We start from the raw sequence: 17,848 nt of genomic DNA on the forward strand, positions 1-17,848 counted from the left end.
TCCCTTTCTGTGACATTTGGTAAGTCACTGAATATCACTGGACCTCAATTTCCTCATCTATAAAATGAGGGGGTTGGGCTAGATGGCCTCTGACATTGTCCTTTCTGGCTGTAAATTCTACCAGTAGGACCCTGGCCAAGCTGCGTGCCTCTCTGGGCCTCAGTTGCCTCATCTTTAAAAATAATGGGATTGGCCTCTGAGGTCCCTTTAACCCTAGATACAGGACCATCTGCATGATTACAGGCAACAAGAACCAAGAATGAGGAGAGCCCCGTTGAGGGCATCCGGGTCTACGCTCTTCACTTGCTACTGACCTCCACTCTGGTCAGATTACGTATGCTATCAACTTAGAGTTGGGAAAGACCTTAAAGGTTATTTACCAATACCCTCATTTTATAGACAAGGAAACTGAGGCCCAGAAAATCAATCCATCAGCAAGTATTTATTAAGCGTGTACTGTGTACCAAGCACAGTGATAGGTGCTAAGGATGCAAAAATAAAACAGTCCTCACCCTCAAAGAGCTTATATTCTATTAGTTAAATGATTTTCCCAAGGTCAAATAATTAGCTAATGACAGAGGATGATTTGAATCCAGAGCACCTGGTTCAAAATCAAGAGCTCTTTCTACCACCCTATGCTACCTAACTTCCCAAGAAAACCCCAACAAACCCCTTTAAGAATAAACAACTTTGAAAGACCTAGGAACTCTGACCCAGCTGATGACCAACCAAGATTCTGAAGGACCCAGGATGAAATACACTAGCTACCTCCTGACATAGAAATGATAGTTTTAGGATACACAAAGAAACATATATTTTTAAGTAGCCAATGTAAGAATTTGTTTTTTTTTGGGCTATGTATATTTCTTATAAGGCTTTTGTTTTGCTTTGTTTTTCTCAGTGGGTGAGGGGAGTTAGAAAGGAAAGAAAATAAATACTTAGTAATTGGGGGTGGGTGGAAGCATTCCTTAATAACTACTTATTTTATTGGTGAAAGTACATTCCTGGGGGAAAAATGCTAGGATGATTGACAATTTCTTGAAAGGTAGTATGTCACCTTTAACACGGGCAGTCTGACACTTCCCTCCACCATTGAAATTGACCAGATTTGTATTGCCTCCCCACGTGGATTTCCTTTGCATCTCTATGGTCGTATCCATCATTCTCCCGGTTCTGCATCCTTCACACTCTGACCATGGACAAGTCACTTAACCATTCTGGGACTCAGTGAGGGTTTTTTTTTTCCCTATCAAATGAAATATTCAGGCTAGAGGGTCTCTAAGTTCCTTCAGCTCCAGAGCTGTGATCTTACCACTCAATATACCCAGCCTTACTTCATACAAGTTTCTCCATGTTTTCCTAAATTCATCTTCATTCTTCCTTATAGCACAGTAATATTCCACTGCATTCATATGCCCCGATGTGTTTGCATGTGGTTTTGACATCATTTTTCACCTATTGTCATTTATAGTTTGTAATACTCATAAAGGAAAAATAAATAAATAAATCTGCAAGATGCCTGACAAAGACATCTGTTTCACTTAGGACAGCAAAAAATTGCATTAGGTCTCAAATAAGGCAATAAATGTCCATTGAAGTCTCAGCCTAGTTTTACAAGTTCAGGCAGCTGCCAAACTGATGATTCTGATACACGGGAAAGAGAGGGGCGTGTCCTCCTCTGTTCCCTGGGAATGGGAAACCATTAATTTCTACGAACTGCTTTCAGGTACCTTCCAGTGGAGCTGAACATTATTGACCCATAATGTCTCTCCCTCTCTTGGTAAAGTGAGGATCTCTTTGCCTGCCATTGTAAGGTTTTCAGCAAGGTCAGATCCAGATAGAGAGCAATTTCCCAGTTTATTTCAAACTACAAGACAAATGATTCCACAGACACTTTCTGTTGCAGGGGTGTTTAACCTGAGATCTGTGAACTGGTTTGTTTTTAATATCTTGACAAGTCTAATTCAATTTCCTTTATAATCCTATGTATTTTACTTTATGCATGTAAAAACATCCTTCTGAGAAGGGGTCCATAAGCATCACCAGACTGCCCAGGGGTCCATCACACAAAAAGTGAAAAACCATTGACTAAGAAAGACAGACCATTACTCTTTGCTTATCACTTGACCTTTCCACTGGTTCCTAAGTGTAGGGACACAGAAGGCCTCTGCAGTGGTCAGTGAAAACTGCTTTTGGAAACAGCTGACCAAACTACTGGAGGTGCATCTTGAAGGTAGTAGACATGGGCAGGGCTTGGGCACAGGCAGTGATATCTCAGGGTCCTGCATTTCAAGGATTCTTGTGAGCTAGTATAATGGATGGAACACACCCTTGTTTGGCTGGCTAGCAAAGGCTTTGTGGAAGAATACATGGAGATAGAGAAACATTAACCACCTCTAGATGGTTCTAAAAAATCATGGTCACTCCCGCAGTTCAAAAGCCAAGGGATAGGAAAACTAGGGAGTGTGTTTTTCCCAGATCAAGGACCTGTGAAGAGGTGGGTAGGATGGCATTAGGTCTTGAAGAGGATTTCTAGGGAACAGACACCTTAGAAGGGGACTTGCCTAGAGTTCTGCCTTAACCTGGGTGGTGTTTAATAGCAATAGTAGCTCATGTTTACTTACCACTTTAAGGTTTGCAAAGCACTCAATTAGCTCATTTGATCTTCACAACAACTTTCATGAAATCAGTCGCTATTCTTATCCCCATTATACAGATGGGGAAACTGATGCTGAGACAGATGAAGTGACTTGCCCAGGATCACATCACTAGTAACAATCTGAGGCAGGATTCAAGCACAGGTTATCTTGACTCCAATTCCAGAAAGTCATCCACTAAGACATTCAACTATAGAGGTTTTTAATCAATCAATCAATATTTATTAAGCACTTACTTTGTGCCAGGCACTGTGCAAAATGCTGGGGATACTAAAAGAGGCAAAAGACAGTCCCTGCCCTCAAGGAGATTATAATCTAATATATCAAATATATAATATATAATCAAATATATATCAAATATACATATATAATCAATAATCAATAAAAATATATAATAAAGTATGTATAATAAAATATATACAAAGCCAGCTACATACAGGGAAACAATTAACAGAGGAAAGGTACTGAATTAAGAGGGGTTGGGGAAGGCTTCCTGGAGAAAGTGGGATTTTAGTTAGGACTTAAAGGAAGTCAGGGAGGTCAGTAGTGGGAGTGGAGGAAGAAGAGCATTCCAGGCGGGGGGGGGGGGGGCAGTTTCCTGGGTCTGGGGTAACACATACAGTCCTCTGGAATCTGTACTGGCTCTGACCTATACCTGATGCCACAACAAAGTTTTCTCTTATTGGAATAGAAGGTCCTTAGTGTCTTCCCTCTGAATTTATCTCCAATTTATCCTGTATATGTCTCGTTTTTACATAGATTTTTGTGTATTGTCTCCCCACCACCACCACTAGTAGGTAGATATTCTTGCTCTTATTTCCTCAACCTCACTCCTGCCCCTGAGAGGGGCTTCCTTCCTGAGAACTCAAAGGGCTCTTCATACATCCCAGGCTCTTTCCTTATCTTCTTTGCTATTTCAATTTATAGATCCATGATCTATGAGCTCCTTGAGAGCAGGGACTGTCTTTTGCCTTTCTTTATGCCTGGCACAGTAGGTGCATAATAAATGCTCATTGACTCAGCTCCTTAAAGACAGACAAGTATTCTTTTGTCTTTACATCCCCAGCATCTAGCACGGGGCAGGGTACAAATGCTTAATTAATGTTTGTTGAATTTAAATGAATGGGGATTTGGAACCAAATGGCCTTCAAGGTCTCTTCCAGCTCCAAATCTATGATTTTGTGACTCTGTCCATGAAAAGAAAAGGACAAAAATAAAGGAAATGGAACAGTAATACACATTTTACAAAATTTCCAACAAGGAATATGAATTTTTCATTATTGCAGAATTATATTTTATTTAAATTAGAAATCTAGTCAAAAGCTTTGGATTAATCTTGCAATGGGGGAGAAAAATAAAATGTACGAAAAGCATGTGGTTCTAATTAAAATGCCTAACATTTCTATCATCTCAGAGAAACAAATACCACGGAGAATCAAGAAACAAATTAAAATTGCCAAGAGAAAGGAAAAGATGTCCATGGTCGGCAATTAAGTGCCTCATTAGTCCCAATAGCACATTTGTCTCAATGATTTGATAATGCTTTATCGACTTGGTTTGAATCTATTGTCCTTAATTCAAAACATGTCTCCCTTGGATGGGGGAGGTCCTGAGAGCCTGAAGGGCTTGGTTCACCAATTGGCCACATACCCAAAGAGACTCAACTGGGAAAACCCAAGTGCTTCCCTTAAGCCTGGTAACTGACTGTCCAGTTGCCTTCCTCTCCAACAAGGAAACCAATGCTTTTTTTTTCTTTTTTTAAAGTACTTTAGTAAAAATGGGGCATTCAGCATCAAACCATCAAACCAATTACTTAAAGAAGCTAAGTTTCTTTAATTAATTCCAACGCTTCATTTATCAAAAACTCTGCCGTCCCTCCTGCCAACTTCCAATCAGGTTCCTCTGTCCATTTATTCATTGATGATTGTAGCTATTATCCATGCCACCTCTCAAATTCTGATCGCTTCACTTATCGTGCAGATCACTTTGTGCTTGTCTTTGTTGATGGGACTACGGAAAACATCCTGATGTTAACTCGCTACAATTTGTGTGGACAGTTTTGTTCCAGTGTTTTCTCTCTGTTAATTATTTCCTGTTTATCCTGTACATAGCTTGCTTGGTTTGTATATGTTTGTTTGCATAATGTTTCCCCTATTAGATTATAAGTTCCTTGAGCACAGCGGCTGCCTTTTGTCTCTTTTTGTGTTCCCAGCACTTATCGCAGTGCCTGGCACATAGTAGGATCTTAATAAATTATTGATTAATTATTGGATGCTTAGATTATTTCCAGTTTTTTTCACAGGATTAAAGAATCCTATCCTTGCAGTTAGGAGGCACATCAGAGGTCATCTGCTCCAACTCTTTCATTTTACAGATGAGGAAACTGAGGCCCAGAGCATGGACTGGGCTTAGCAAGTATGAGGGATAATGGAGAGCCTGCTTAACTGGTGCCCACTGTATATTAAGGGACCTAGAGGAAAGCCTCCAAGATACTGGGTGGATTCTCCTGAGAAGACTTAGGGAGGGACATAGACAAGTATCTGCCAGGATGGGGTGTGGATGGAGGGAGTGCTCTCCTCAATGAGATCAGGGATCTGTGAAATATCAAAGAAGATAAGGAAAGAGCTTGGGATGCATGAAACATGCTTTGAGTTCTTGGGTGGGAAGCCTCCCTCAGGGGCAGGGGTGAGGCTGAGGAAATCGGGGCAAGCTACTTGGAGGCCTGTTTGAGAAACAGCGAATACCTACTTATTGCATCCAGAGCACTAGACTGGGAGAGTACAAAGGGAAAATAAGATGTAATTCTTGTCCTTGGGCACAGGCTATCGGGGGCATATGACACATGCATAAGCACTTAGCACAGTGTTGGCACATAGTAGCCACTTGATAAATATTGATTAACTGATAACACAAATTATGCTAACACAAATCAAAGTCTACGAGTTCCTGAAGGACAATGTGCTCCAAGAGGTTCATCAAAGGATGAAGATTTGTTTTATAGAACAAGGAGTAGTATGAATGAATGAATGAATGCATGCACGAATGAAAAAGAATCTATCATGTGCTTACTATATGCCAGACACTATGCTAAGCATTAATAATACCAATACAATCAAGCAAGGCGGTCCCTGTCCTCAGGGAGCTTACCTTTTAAAAGGAAAAAGCAGCCCATATTGGAGAGGGGTGGCCAGAGAGAAGAGTTTTGGACAGAAAAGTCGGAAGAAATGGTGAGTGAAGGCAATTGATTGACACATCCTTTTCAGGGATGAGGGAAGTTTGGGTTCCATCTAGAGAGGGAACACAGATTACATGGTATGGAGGTGTGGAACAGTGTTTAAAGTTTTGTGGCTTTGTTTTTTTAAGGCACAAAATCAGAATGGAACCCTAATTAAAATGGATTTTTTGGCTTTTTTATTCCTTTTCTAATATCCTTTCCAGAGTGATATTAAAGGATCATAGATATAGAGCTGGTAGGGCAAGATGTCATCTGGACCACACTTTGCATATTAAAAGCTAAAGAAGCTGATTCTCAGAGGTTAATTGGTTTCCCCAAAGATCACACAAAGATAAATGGAAGACGTAGAAACCAAACCCAGGTCCTCTGACTCCCCTTGCTTTTACTCTTCTCACACTGGTCTGGGTCCAACAACAAAACTGGCTTTTTTTTGTCATGGTGGTTTTCATGGGCTCTTCCTGTATTTGTCCCACATGCTCAGTTGGGTTGGCACCAACTGGGGACAGTGGCATAGGCAGGGGCCACACAGGACTAATGCTCTGTGAAAGTACCATAACAGGCCTTCCCCAACAAATGAGTAAGTTGTCATCTACTTCCAGATAGGCATAGCAGGCTAAGAGGATGTCACAGTCCATGTTGTTTGCATTGGGCAATAATACAGGGACACGTCTTGGACATCTATGGCTTATCACCCCATTCGAGCTCCATAACAGTCTTTCCAAATGAATGCCCCCTTCCCACTTTCAGAGCCATCTTCAGGAGACAGAAATGAGACCCCGGCGTTCAAACTGTGGGGACCTCTTTGGGCTCAGTACCCCTCCTGGCAATGAGAATCAGCACCAGACTAATCTATTTCCATAAGAAGCCTGTCTCCATGAAAGAATTAGCATGCCTTTCAGCCATTATTGGTCACTTCAGAAAACTAACATGACTTCACATTCAATTGTTCCTTTGCTGTCCAACCTGGTTCTGAAATCAGAGAGGTCCTTCCCCTCCACTATCACAAGTCTCACCTGTCACCTCCCTTTGAAGGCATGTTTTAATTCCCTGAAGCACGCTAGCCCTTTTCCTCTCCTCCTTCCTTTTACCTCTGCATGAGAATAATTTGGTTGAGACAGCTGGAAATGCCTGAAGGTTGAGTGGAGAATGGTGGGTCTATTAGGATAGATTAGGGCCATTGAGTCTAACTCCCTCATTTTACAGATGGGGAAACTGAGGGTCTAGGAGGTGAAATTACTTATCCAGGATCACATGACTAGTAAGTCAGGATTAGAACTCAGATCCTGTGACTCTAAATCAAGTACCAATTGCTTTGCCCCATGAGGTCTCTCTGGTTGTATTACAAGCAATCTGTGAGTCCATGGATGGAATCTGATTCTAGAGAGATGGCTTCCAACCCTTCTATCAAACATCTAACTCCTAGATGCTGTCAAAAGAAGCCCCAGCCATTTCATTGACTCTATAATTCTTAGCAGACAGCTCTTCCATAGGCTGAATAAATCGTATCTCATCTATCTATGCCTGTTTTTCACATGGAGGTACATGCCTTCGAGTTTAATAGGCAAAAATGCATTTGAAAGCATCCCTGCATTCAGAGCAACTTTTTGTCATTTTATATTTTCTCATCTGACAAATTAATAATAATAATAACCTACTTATTCCCCTTACTGGTTTTGTAACTATGGGCAAGCTACTTAATCTCAGTGTCCTCCATCTCCCAGAGGGGCGTTATAAAATCATCGATTTAGAGCTGGCATGTCTAGAGGTGATCTACAAAACTCCTCAGTATCAGAGAGATTAACTGGCCCCCAAGAGAGGTTAACTACCCCCAAAGTCACACAGGACTTTTCCACTGGTGAAGAAATTCCCTGTACTAATGTAGACAGGCACCTGGTCCACACCTGGCAGTCTTAGAGAGTTGCCTAGACCACTAGGTTAAGTGAGATCCCCAAGATCATAGGTCAAAGATGCGACTTGAACCCATTTGACCTCTTTGTGAGGAAACTCCCTCTACCAATACTTACCCTTTGTTATATCCTCGGTTATATGTCTTTAAATTTTTTAAAATAAAATATGTTTTAATGATGCAGTTTCCTAAGTCCTAAGTCCTTTATTCACCCCCCTTTTCTTCATCACTCCCAATTCTATCTGTCTTTCCTGACACAGCGTAAGGCTCGCTGCCACCATTCTGCCTTTGATCACTCTTCCAGGCACCAGCAGTCCCTCCGTGTTCTGGTCTCCTACTTGTACTTGAATTCCAGGCACAGAAGGGACATTGAAATGATGACGAAATGCCTAGAATCTGCCCTATAGGCAATAGGGAGCTAGAGCTGGTTTTTTAACAAGGAAGTTGACATGTGACATCTGTCTTAAAAAGATCAATACGGCAGGAATGTTAAGAGGAGTTTGAATGGGGAGAAAAATGAAGTTCTCTGGGAGGCTAGTGTCCTCAAAAACTACAATCAGGCTACTGGATATGAATATTCTGTGAAAGAGCTGCCAGCCCAAGCAAGCCAACATGATGCAGCCCTCACCATTCCCCTGCAGCTGTGCTGCAACCTTCACAAGTATCAAGGCCCTTGTTTGAATGCTTTAAAATATCAGACACAGCATCCATGAAGCTAGGTGGACTCTTAGTAGCCACGGGCTAAGAAAATGTAAGAGGACAAAAAACAGTGATCAATCTAGCACCAATTTTATATTAATTCATCTTTAAACCAACAGCATCCATTGACCCCCAGAGCCAGCCCTCCTTCAGCCTGTTCTATTTCTATCAAGGGCATCATGGTCCTTCCAATCATTTGGGTTCATAACATTGGATCATTCTGGACTGTTCCCTCTCCCGTAGCCCCAATGTCCTGTCAATCAAGTCTGGATCCTACCTCCAGAACATCTCTCCCAACATCCTTCCCTCATTCCTCCTCTCTTCCAGCCCCATGCCCAGATCAAGCCTTCATCACCTTTTGCTAGATAATTGCCTCCTGGTTGGTCTCCCTCCCTCCAGCCTCTCTCCTCTCGAATCTACTCTTCACTGTTGTCAAAATGGATGCTCCAGACAAATATGGAACCGCGCTTCTAAGGCACTCTATCTAAGACCATAGGTTTATTGGAATTTTGGAGTATTACTCATGGTCTTCCAGGCACAAGGGACTTGGGGGATACTTGATTTAAAATTAGATTGTGTGCTTGGTTCCTTCACTACCACCCACCTTCCAGTCTTCATGCCTCTTCTCACATCTGAGCCATTTTTGTTAATGTCATTTCTTGGTGCTCATCCAATCTCAGGGGCAGCAAGTAACAGGTTTTTCAGATGGATTTTAGTCAGAACTCTGCCCAGTAGAGCAGGACTCTAGTTGCCAGAATGCTGGGCCTGAGTGATTTCTAATTAAACCCATCTGCCCGTACCTACCATTTTTCTGCAGGAATATTTTCACATTCTTGTAAGCCTGAAACCTAGAGGCAAGGGCAGGGGAGAGGAGCAGCAGCTGAGTCTTCAGAACATCTGGAAGAAAAACATTCCTGGAATTTACAAGTTTTTTGCAGCAGCAGCTGTTTCTCTGACCATTGCTGAGGATTTCATTGTGAAAATTATGATGTCCTAAGTGTCTAAATGATAATGCACTAAATCTGAAAATATGAACTTGCTTTTAAAAAGACATTTTCCTACATATAGTCATAAGGAAGAAATATGGGTGATCTTTTAAAAAAATTTCTAAAAGAAAAAGAAGTCATCTCAAGATGTCTTTGGTAAGCCTAGATTTTTCTGCTCCTCTTAACTTAGGTTTGGGAAGTTGGAATTCAAGGAGGCTAGAATCATTGATGGGGATGGTGGGGAAGGTGGGGGGAGTCATCTGTGGTTTAGCCTTAAGACTAGAAGAGGACTTCCATAATGGGGTTCTATTTTTATACCAAATTGGCCAATTCTTATCTTCATATTTCTATCTTTGCAATATACAAGGCCAAAAAATGTGCTCCCAGTGATTGGTGAGGTTGGTTTGGGGTTCTTTGGGAGGAGTTTCTTGGGGTTCATAATGTAAATCTCCAGAGTAGCTGAGCAATTTACAGAACATTCCCTGGTTTTTTCCTAAAATGAATATACCAAAGGAAGGCAGCATGATGGTGCGCTAGGCGGGAGGCCCACAGATCCAGGCTCCAATCCTATCTTTGATACTTAGTAGCCATGTAATCATGGACAATCCACTTAACCTCTTTGGGACTCAGTGTCCTTGTCTGTAGAATAGGGATAACCCCTCACAGAGTTGTCATGAGGCTCAAATGAAGTACTCTATATAGAGCACTTTGCAAACCTTAGCCCATTACATGAATGTCACCTTTTTGATGGGACATTGGCCATCACCTGATTCAACCTGGTCAGTTTGAAGTTGGGGAAATGAGGATCAGAGAAGAGAAATAACTTCAATTCAATCCAATCAACATTGACTAAGTCATCGATTTAAAGCTGGCATGTGTAAAGGTGATCTACAAAACTCCTCAGTATCAGTCAGGCTCAGCGCTTAGCACTGGGGATACAAAAAAGTCAAAAGACAATCCCTGGCCTCAAAGAACTTACAGTCTAATGGGGGAAACACCAATCCATCTGAGCCAAGGGTGCCAGTTGTAGGAGATGCCCAGCCTAAGATCATCTCTGCTCTTTGAATTCCTTTCTCTCTTCTACCATTTCCTGTGATTTCATCAGTTCAACTCTCATCTGACTTATAGTCAAAAACTCATTTTTGGGTTTCAGAAACTCAGCCTACTTAACACGCTCCCCAGGGTGTGTCAGGGATCATGTTTCCTCAAACAGAAAAGTAACTGAGTGAAAAGTGTGGCAAAGAAATAACTTCCATCTTTTCCCCATCTTCTCTGTTTTTGCACAAATTGCAAGGACTGGGCTGGTTAAATAAAATTGACAAGGAGAGTGGCCTCCATTCTGCTATCCCCCTTTCCAGAACAATGCACGGTCTTGTTTCTTTACATTTGTAGGGTAGCTTTCAAGCAATCCAAGGCTAGGCCAACCTAGCACAGAGACTAGTGGGCAAGCCACCAATCTGTTTCATCTCTATTCCATGTAAAAGTCTGCATCCCACAGATTGACAACCAAAGACTGACTTCACCTACCTTCACAAGTCCTGAACAAGTCCTTCACATAAAAATCTTTGTAAGTCCTGACAATTTCTCACCAAAATTATTTTATTTTATTTTGCATCTTCAGAATTTCATTCATGAGAGCTTGTCAACCTCCATGGACTGTGTTCTGCTGAGTTTTAGTCCAGGAGATTTCGTCTATCCATCCCTTCACCATGCCCTTTGAAATCTGTCATCGCAAGGCCCATAAAGTGCCTGGCCCCTGGTTTTCCCCTTCTTGTCCATCATGACTCCCAAGATAGAGTAATCACTTCATCCCAAAATTTCCACCATTTCTACTTCAGCAACCAAATCCTCTTTGGGGAATCAGGTCCTCATGGACAATTACCCTTACTGCTACCTCCACATTGAAAGGATAATCAAACTGGTACTATCTACTTAGAAGAGTTATTACAATTTGTAAACCTCAAGCCACAAGTTTTAATTCATTTTCAAAAAATACTTGAATGATCCCATGATCTCTTTGATATGGGCATGTTCTCTGGCAGTGCTGCTGGCCTCCCATTCAGACTTCACCCTGTGTCATCCTAAGCCATACATTGCATGGTGCAGTGGATAGAGTGGTGTAAGAGTTAAAGTCCTGTGTTCTAATCCTGGCTCTTCCATCAACTACCTATATAGCCTTGGGCCAACCCTTTCACTTCTCTGGACCTCATTTTTCTCACTTATAAAATCAGTGGGTTGGACCAGATAATCCCTACAATCCTTTCCACTTTGAACCTGTGACCCTCTGACCCTGGGATGGGGGGAGAGGAGAATTCTCCAAAGCATAGACCCATTGAGCTTCAACCAGTGTTACACATTTCACATCTCAAATCTTTTTCTTCATTTCATAGTCTGAAAAGAGAGAGAAAACAAACATAAGTGACATTCAGAATGGCTGCTTTCCTGAGTTTTAGGGATCATAGATTTAGATCTGGAAAAGGCTTTAGAGGTCATCCAACCTCCTCATTGGATGGTCATCAACAATCCTCAATCAGTTAATAAGCATTTGTTAAGTACTCACTGTTACCAGCACTGTGCTAGCTGAAGAAGATAAAAAGACAAAAATGAAACAATCCCTGCCCTTGAGGAGCTTACATTCTAATGGGGGAAGACAACATGGAACACAAGAAAGTATACACCTAGGGTAGAGATCTAAGTGACTCACCCAATGTTATAGTCCAATTCTCTCATTTTTCAGATGAGGAAACTGAGACTTGGGGGAGGGGGGTTGAGAATGACAGTCAAGATCACTCAAGTGGGAATTTGAACCCATGGCCTGTGATTCCTTATCCAAATATGGTACTTTCCACTGTATCACAAAGTGGTTTCCCCTTCCAAATGAGAAAGAAAGGAGACAATCTTACCTGCCATCAATTATACATAATTTTTTAAATTGCTCATTTATACTACCTACACACAAGTGGGTCATTTTTATCACTTCTGTCAAGAGAAGAGAAGTCTGTTATTTCTTCCACTTAAAATATATTTGGGAAAGCACATCACTGGACTCTAGCCTTTCAGTGAGTGATAGAGAAGACTTGCTGAGCTGAGAGGAACTGGTTAGAGGGTCTTTTGTTACCAGCACTGTGGTTAGCCTCACAAAGCTGTCAGACTTTTACTTGTCTCACCAAAATCAGCCAGCACACTGGGCTTATGCAAATACACTTGCCCTCTTCCATGGATCTGTACTCTTAACCCTGTGAGTGCTTACCCTGCTGAATAGATCATAGCCCCTCCAGGTCTTCCCATCTGGTTTGAGAGCACCTACGAACGCTTTCCAAACACAATCTGTCATTATCTGGCCCTTTCCTACCTTTCCAGTTTTCTTACACCTTACTTCTCACCCCCAACATACTCTGCAATCCAGTGACACTGGCCTCCTTGCACAAGATACTGCATCTCCTGACTCCAGGAGTTTTCGATGGCTGTCTACCATGCCTCTGTTTCCAGCCCTCCTCATCTCTATCTTCTGGCTTCCTTCAAGCCCCAGCTAAAATTCCACTTCTACAAGAAGCCTTGTGAGTCCTTTCTCTGTGATCATCACCATTTTATCCTGTCTATAGCTTGTTTGTACATAGCTGTTTTCATGCTATCTCACCCATGAGACTATGAACTCCTTGAGGGTAGGAACTGGTTTGTGCCTTTCTTTGTATCCCCAGCATTTAGCACAGTACATCTCACGTAGTAGACTCTTAAGAAATGCTTGGTGACTTGACTTGACTTTATTTTCTTGGTGCTCTGAACTCAAAAATCTTCCATATTTAGTGACTAGCCACGCAACACTACAATTGCCTCCCCTGCACTTTCACAACATGACCTGCCCACCTTCTTTTCATGTCACGCATGACCCTGATGTTATACAAGATGCAAGTTATCCTTAGCTATGTGGTGCAGCCTACTTAAGCCCACCATCTATGTCTCTTACCCTTTCATTGATTGTTATTTTTCAAGTTTCAGTTCTCCAGGTAGGAAGAACATATATTACCCAGATAATGACATGTAGTTGGATGGATGATTTGTTGAATGAATGAATGGGGAAAAAGTGCATAAAGTATTACTGTGTGCTAAATACAGGTGATACAAAGATAGCCCCTGTCTTCAAGGATATTTTGATATTCTAATAAGAAAAGAAAACACATGTAAGGCCATGAATGGATGGATGGATGGATGGATGGATGAATAAATGAATGAGTGAATGAATGATAGATGAATGAATGAAAAAGCGTTAATCAAGCACTTACTGTGCTTGATTTATGGTCATAAATGTCACCTCTAGAGAATACTGGCTTTAGAAAGCTGGTTGGTATAGCAATGAGGAGCTTAGGGGGTACTGAAAAGTGTTACTAAGAAACTTCAACTCAACCTAATCCACTATTTTCCTCCTATTCAGTTCTGGGCCCTCCTTAGTATACATCTATAGAGCCTTTCTCGATTTAAGCACAGACTAACTCACCAACCTCTGCCTCCATAGGAACTGAAACTTCCACCACTGAGACCTTAGGCTCTGACTGGTGAGCATGTACTTTATCTATCCTGGTCTGCAGCTCACCACCACACTTCTAGGCCATCTCTTTGCCACAGAGAGAGGTAAAAATGAGAAGGGATACATATATCTCCTCCTTCCCCTCCCCTCCTTTATTTCCATCTCTAGTTCTCAGAGTAATAACCAGATCAATACTATCAGTCCTAGCAAGGATGTGTCAATCAATTTCCTCATGACTCTAATCACCATTCCCTCTGATTTCCACGGTGACCACTCCTTAGGGGCCAGCCATCCTCACCAACTGCCACCTATGGGACAGATAAGCCTAAGAGCCATGGGAGTAACAGCACCTCCCACACCATTGGTCCTGCTTCTAGCCCAGCTGCCATCCTAGGAACAGTCCCTGTGAAGAGGTGGCCTGACAACTGATCCTCTGTGGTTCTGAAGAAAAGCAGGCTCTCACTGTCAAAATCCTTGACGTTATCAAATGGCTCAGCATCAGAAATGGACATGATTTTGTCAGTGGAAACGGCATTAAAGAAAGATCATTATGATCTGTTTTGCTGCTGCACTCTAAGGACTATAGGACCTTTCCATATGACTTGCAGCTAAAACTTCCTACCTGGGTTATTGCTCTCATTACTTTTCTGTTCGCTTCCCTAGTGCTTGACACACAGTAAGTGCTTGATTAATGCTTTTTCATTCATTTATCTATCATTCATTCACTCATTCATTTATTCATCCATCCATCCATCCATCCATTCATGGCCTTACATGTGTTTTCTTTTCTTATTAGAATATCAAAATATCCTTGAAGACAGGGGCTATCTTTGTATTGCCTGTATTTAGCACACAGTAATACTTTATACACTTTTTCCCCATTCATTCATTCAACGAATCATCCATCCAACTACATGTCATTATCTGGGTAATATATGTTCTTCATCCAATTTTTTTCTATTCTGACTGGCTAGGCAACCTTAGTGAACCTTAGTGAAAGGACTCTCTCCTATTTTCCTCTTTCTCCACCCCTCCCCAACCCAGGCACCAAAAAGACTGCCCCTAGGAAATCCTCTCTCTTCCTAAGAAATTAAATGAAATTCCAAGACATTATCAGCAAGCTCCTCAGGCAACCAAGCACTCAATGATGTTTGTCACGAGATGTTAGTTTCTCTTATCTGATCATAAGCACCCACATCTCATACTTGGGCTGATGATCCCATGAAGAGGGTTAGGCAGCTGCCATCATGCATCTCTCTTGATTTTTAAACTTTCTTCCTGTGGTCTGACAGCTACAAATTGGACTTGAGTCACCATCACTTGTGAGATTAGAAATAGATTAACCTTCTGACATTAGATAGTGTCGATGGGGAAAAAAGTCCTTATGTACGAGTTTCTCTTCAGAGCATTTCTGATAAGAATATACTCGGCGGGGGGGAGGGGGTGGAGCCAAGATGGCAGAGGGAAAGCAGTGACTTGCTAGAGCTCTCCCCCAAACCCCTCCAAATACCTATAAAAAATGGCTCTAAACAAATTCTAAAGCAGCAGAACCCACAAAGAAACAGAGTAAAGCAAATTTCCAGCCCAAGACAACCTGGATGGCTGATCGGAAAGGTATATCGTGGCCAATGGAGCGCAGTTCAGCATGGGCGTGCAGGCCGCAGTGACCCTGGAGCAGGCCTCAGAGGACTGAATCGCAGGCAGCTGTGGAGGTTTCCAGACTTCTCAACCCACAAATGCCAAAGACAAGTTAGAAGGTCAGTGGGAAAAGTCTGTGACTGTGGTGAGAGAGGAGCTAGGTCTCAGCCTCAAGTCTTGAGCGCGGCCCGGGGCCTCAGCTTTTCCTGAACTTCAGACCCACAGACTAAGGGGGAATCCAGTGGCTGATCAGAGGGGGATTGCAGGGATCTCTTTGCCAGTGCTGAGGCAGGAATCTCTTGCTTTGCCTGTGCTTGGATCTGGGTCACAGTTCTGAGGGGTGGTCTTGGGGCTAGGAGGAATGCTGGTACGGTGGAGCTTGTTGTGACTGTGGAGAGGAAACACCTTGCCCCTTATCATACCACCTTGGAAGAACTGAAAATTTTCAGGTCCCTAGAAGTATCTCTGAAAACAGCTGTACAAACCCCTGAAGCTTGGGACAGTACATTCTTCACATTGGAAACAGGCTCCTACCTTAACAAAGAGTTTAAAACTCAAATAATTGGTTGGGATCATGAGCAAGCAGCGCAAAAAGAGTCAGACTATATTATCTTACTCTGGTGACAAAGAAGATCAAAACATACAACCAGAAGAAGAAAACAAAGCCAAAGCTCCTACATCCAAAGCCTCCAAGAAGAATATGAATCAGTCCCAGGCCTTGGGAGAGCTCAAAAGGGATTTTGAGGAGCAAGTAAGAGAAGTAGAGGAAAAACTGAGAGTGATGCAAGAAAATCATGAAAAACAAGTCAAGAGCTTGCTAAAGGAGACCCAAAAAAATACTGAAGAAAATAACACCTTGAAAAATAGCCTAACCCAAATGGCAAAAGAGGTCCAAAAAGCCAATGAGGAGAAGAGTGCCCTAAAAAGCAAAATTGGCCAAATGGAAAAGGAAGTCCAAAAGATTACCGAAGAAAATACTTCGTTAAAAATTAGAATAGAGCAATTGGAAGCTAGTGACTTTATGAGAAATCAAGACACTGTAAAACAAATCCAAAAGAATGAAAAATTAGAAAACAATGTAAAATATCTCATTGGAAAAACAACTGACCTGGGAAAGAGATCCAGGAGAGAGAATTTAGAAATTATTGGACTATCTGAAAGCCATGATCAAAAAAAGAGCCTAGACATCATGTTTCAAGCAATGATCAAGGAAAACTGTCCTGATATTTTAGAACCAGAAGGCAAAATAGAAATTGAAAGAATCCACCAATCTCCTCCTGAAAGAGATCCCCAAAGGAAAACTCCTAGGAATATTGTAGCCAAATTCCAGAGCTCCCAGGTCAAGGAGAAAATATTACAAGCAGCCAAAAAGAAACAATTCAAGTATTGTGGAAACACAATCAGGATAACACAAGATTTAGCTGCTTCTACATTAAGGGACCACAGGGCATGGAATATAATATTCCGGAGAGCAAAGGAGATAGGATTACAACCAAGAATCATGCACCCAGCAAAACTGAGTATAATCCTGCAGGGGCAAAAATGGTCATTCAGTGAAATAGAGTACTTTCAAGCATTCTTGATGAAAAGACCAGAGTTGAATAGAAAATTTCATTTTCAAATACAAGACTCGAGTGGAACATGAAGAGGTAAACAGGAAAGAGAAAATCACAAGAGACTTATTAAGGTTGAACTGTTTACATTCCTGAATGGAAAGATGATATTTATAACTCATAAAACATTTGTCAGTATTAGGGTAGTTGGAGGGGAAAAAATAATATGTACATATATAGAGATATAGATAGAGAGATAGAGGGCACAGGGTGAGTTGAAGATGAAGGGGTCATATCTGGAGAATAAAATTAAGGGGTGAGAGAGGAATACACTAGGAGAAGGAGAAAGGGAGAGGTAGAACAGGGTAAATTATCCCACAAAAAAAAAGCAGAAAAGAAAAGGCTCTTACAGTGGAGGGGAAATGGGGGAAGGTGAGAGGGAATGAGTGAATCTTATTCTCATAGGATTTGACTTAAGGAGGGAATAACATACACACTCGATTGGTTGTGTAAATCTGTCTTACCCTACAGGAAAATGGTGGGGGGGAAGGGGACAAGACAGTAGGGGGATGATAGAGAGGAGGGCAGATTGGGAAAGGGAGTAATCAGAAGCAAATACTTCTGAGGAGGGTCAGGGTCAAAAGAAAGAACA

Source organism: Vombatus ursinus, unplaced genomic scaffold, assembly GCF_900497805.2.
Source record: "Vombatus ursinus unplaced genomic scaffold, bare-nosed wombat genome assembly UNPS02014799.1, whole genome shotgun sequence".
Taxonomy (NCBI): Eukaryota; Metazoa; Chordata; class Mammalia; order Diprotodontia; family Vombatidae; genus Vombatus; species Vombatus ursinus.